A 3,590-nucleotide genomic window follows, 5' to 3' on the forward strand; every position below is an offset into this window, starting at 1 on the left:
TTTCAGTATAAAAATCTTCTCTGTGTAGGGAGTTTTCTTCACTTCCAGTCCCAAACAATGGGTTCTTATCTCTACAGTGCTTGCCATGGGGGGACGCTCCCAGCACGGGGAGAGTGGGAGAGTGTGACTGATGGAGCCCGCGCTGTAAACATTAAGGATTGCTGGCTCTTTTTACAGACCGGGACACTGAGATACACCCCAATCTCTAACTTTTACGGTGAGGGCACTCCAAGCCAAGTTCATGATCCAGCACTGTGGTCTACCCCACCATGAGAATGACTTCTTTTAATAGTCTTCAATTGGAGCTAATTCTGGCATGAGGTTTACAGATATATTTGTATACAGCCTATCAACCAGTATTTTTGGGTGTGTATAATAAATTGTTCAGTCCATTGATGTACTGCCGCTCCTTGGAATACCGAAGTAATTTATACCATCCTAAGAACTGTACTTCCCCTCGATGGTGATGAAGAATAGATATGTATTTTCCCAAGTCTCCTTCTGGCCGGGTTACATTGTAGCCAGCGTAGTGAACTCTGTTCCAAAGGTCATCGTCCTCTCCTCCCCACCCCCAGAAGGCATTGGAAAAGCCGTTGATCTTCCTGAATTGCTCCACTGTCAGGCCACTCACCCCACCAAAAAACTCCGTATAGGGAAGAATGTACATGTACTTGTCCAGCTTCGTTGCAAAGTGCCTCGGCATCTCTCCACATCCGTAGTAGTTCCGATCATTTTCAGGCAGATGATCCACATCATGGAAGATCACACAGTCCCAGGCTCTGTCTTTCATGGCCTCTTTGAAACCCACATTAAAGAGCATTGCACGATTGAATGGTTGTGTGCCGGTCTGTTCGATGACATAAAAGGCAAATTCCAGCCGCTGTTTCTGGAGCATCGAAATCAGGTGCAGGAAAAAAATCGGAAGATGTTCATGGCGGTTTCGGAAGGGGATGAGAACTGCCACCTTCCATCTGGGCGTGCAGTCCTTGGGCCTCCAGTGGCCTCCTGGCCCAATGTCTGAGTCCTTGGAGAAGAGCTGATGGACTTCATCAAAACTGATCTCACTTACATTGACACTGAGGAATCCCCGTTTCGTTGAGCGTAGTGTTTTTATTGGTATACAGTCTGATCATGTGTCCAATTGTTTTCACATTCTCTCTCAGCATGATACCTCTAGCTTGTACCATAAAGAGGTATGTGTTGGCGATGCCTGGAGCCACATAGATGAAGTAGAGACAGGACGTGGAGAGGGAGAAGAAGAAGATGAAGGCGATCAGAGAGCGATTGGAGACCCACATCATCCGCTTGAGCGCAGATATCTTCCTCTGCCCTGCCAGCAGCGCGGGCTGCGCTCTCAGGCCAGACTCCGGGCCACGGTCCAGGCCCTAAACTTCCATGAATGTACGGAGAACCCCAAGAAGGTGGCGGGGTCCGGCCGGGGAGGCTGTGGGGAGAAGAACCGAGCCGGGAAGGAGAAACGGATGCAATGAATGGGAGGCGGTGGAGCAGCAGGAAGGGTGTTGGAAGGATGCGGAGAAACATGAAGGGAGGCCGGGAGACCAGGCTCCGTGGAGGCCAAAGCCACGGGCCAGGCTGGCGGAGCTCGGCGATGCGGAGTGCGGCCCGCGCGCTGCAGCGTGCCGGGGTCCCGGCACTCGGGGCGGCGTCCAAGAGGCGAGTCCCCGCGATCGGGACCCGAACCGGGTCGCGTGCGCTCTGCGGGCCTGTGCCTCAGCGAACGCTGTTACTCTTTAAGTGTCTTTAAAAAGAGAACAGTGTAGGGCTGAGTGCTGAGCAGAGAGTCTTTCCTTCCAGTGTCTTCTCTTGCCAAGGATACACTTACATGCCTCTGCCTGCCTCCCTTCCCCATCTTCTGCTCTTTAGTAGTCCACTTATGCCTTTGCAACATTGACAAAAATGTGATCGTAAATTGTAATCATAAATAGGATTTGGTTTGGTTTTCTGTGTTTGAAATGTCACAAGAAATACAGACAGAAGTGGAATGTCGAAGAGAAGGAAGAAATGAGCCACTGGGTGTAGAAGATTGGGAAGAAGTGAAGAGTGAGGTTGGCTTTGACATTTTAAAGCCTGAATTAGTCAACCTGTTAATACACTGTTAGCATAGCTTTCACTCTGTCATCCCCTGCTTCCTCTTAAGAGCTTTGGTTCATTAATACGAAGACCTGCAGAAAGGAAACCTGCCATTTCTATAATGTTTGACTCAACATTGCTTCTAAAAGCTTCAATGGAAGTAGAGCATGACATCTTAGCAAAGGCACAGCTGAAGACTTGTCCCATGTCCAGCTCTGGAGAGCAAAGCAGGGGCTGTGCATTCTGACACACAGTAGCCTCTACATAGCACTTCTCGCCACCAAGCTTGCTGGACCCTAAGGTCAATTCCCCAAAGTCTTTTTATATTCTTCTTCACACACATTGAAAGTACTCAACAAGCAATTCAAACCATTCAAGTAGCCTCAAAAGACAAAGGTGAGGGAGTTCCAACCCCAATTGTAATCAAAGTAAATTACTCAGGGAGTTATTAAACTATATTACGGGGAATAATGAGATCAGACTGATGATGATGTAGTAAACACGTCCGAAGCAATGATAAATCAGAAACTACTATAGCCTTGACTTCTCTGTACATTTTAGCTAGGGCAATCCCAAGTACCAGTGTTGGGGATGGTAATTACGTAGGCGTAGTGAGTAAAGGTGCTTGCTACCCAGCCTGATGACAAAAGTCTATCCTTGGAAACCACAGAGTAGAAAGAATTGACTCCCATGAGTTGTCTTGTGATCATTTCATGCACGCTATGGCTTGAACCACCCCTACTAAATAAAAACACTTAAAACATGTGAACATCAGGCTATAGCCATTGGGCCATGTTAGCGTGATGAAGGGCAAACGGAACCTACTTGGTCTTGTCCTAAGAGCAGTGAAAAACAATTCTTTTCTTCTCCAATATTTACATTGTTTATTTATTTCTCTTGCCTTGTCACATTAGTTAAATTCCCCAAAACAATATAAAACACTGCTGATGATAACCATTGTCTTATCCTTGATTGTATTAGAAGCAGGGTTAACATGTCACGATTTTTATATCATGTTTTTAAAATTTTTACATGAAGTATGTGTTTAATTTCCTAATATTTCAGGGGTTTTCAGATACACTGTTATTCTTGATTCCTAATTTAATTATACTGCGGCCTCGGGTCATTTTAACTTTGCTGAGATCTATCTTCTGACCCACAGTATGGCCTGTCTTAGTTAAGTGTTCTTGGAGTGTGAAAGGGGTGTGCATTCTGTTGGGAAGAATGTCTTAGAGGAATAAGGAGAACAAGTTAGTTCACAGTGTCCCCCGCAAACACTTGACAAGGTATGGTAAAATTCAAATTTTGACTAAGAGTTTACTATGTCTCCTTATATGTCTGCTGGTCGTTGCCACATTCAATTTGAAGCTTTGTGACTAGGAGTATAGACAGCTAGAATTGTTATGTTCTAGGTTAGTTATCTCCTGTCATTAATAAGATTCTTCTTTATCCTTGATAGTCTTTGTCTTTAGGTCTACTTTACCTCACAAAATAGCCAC

At 45.7% G+C, this 3,590-nt stretch overlaps 1 pseudogene; it reads right to left on the reverse strand.

The window, feature by feature from the left end:
* Nucleotides 1–233: 233 nt before the first annotated feature.
* Nucleotides 234–1,313, reverse strand: LOC115031925 (beta-1,4-galactosyltransferase 6 pseudogene; annotated as a pseudogene).
* Between the last annotated feature and the right edge of the window lie 2,277 nt (nt 1,314–3,590).

This window comes from Mus caroli, unplaced genomic scaffold (assembly GCF_978045245.1).
Source record: "Mus caroli unplaced genomic scaffold, Mus_caroli_1 scaffold_11, whole genome shotgun sequence".
Taxonomy (NCBI): domain Eukaryota; kingdom Metazoa; phylum Chordata; class Mammalia; order Rodentia; family Muridae; genus Mus; species Mus caroli.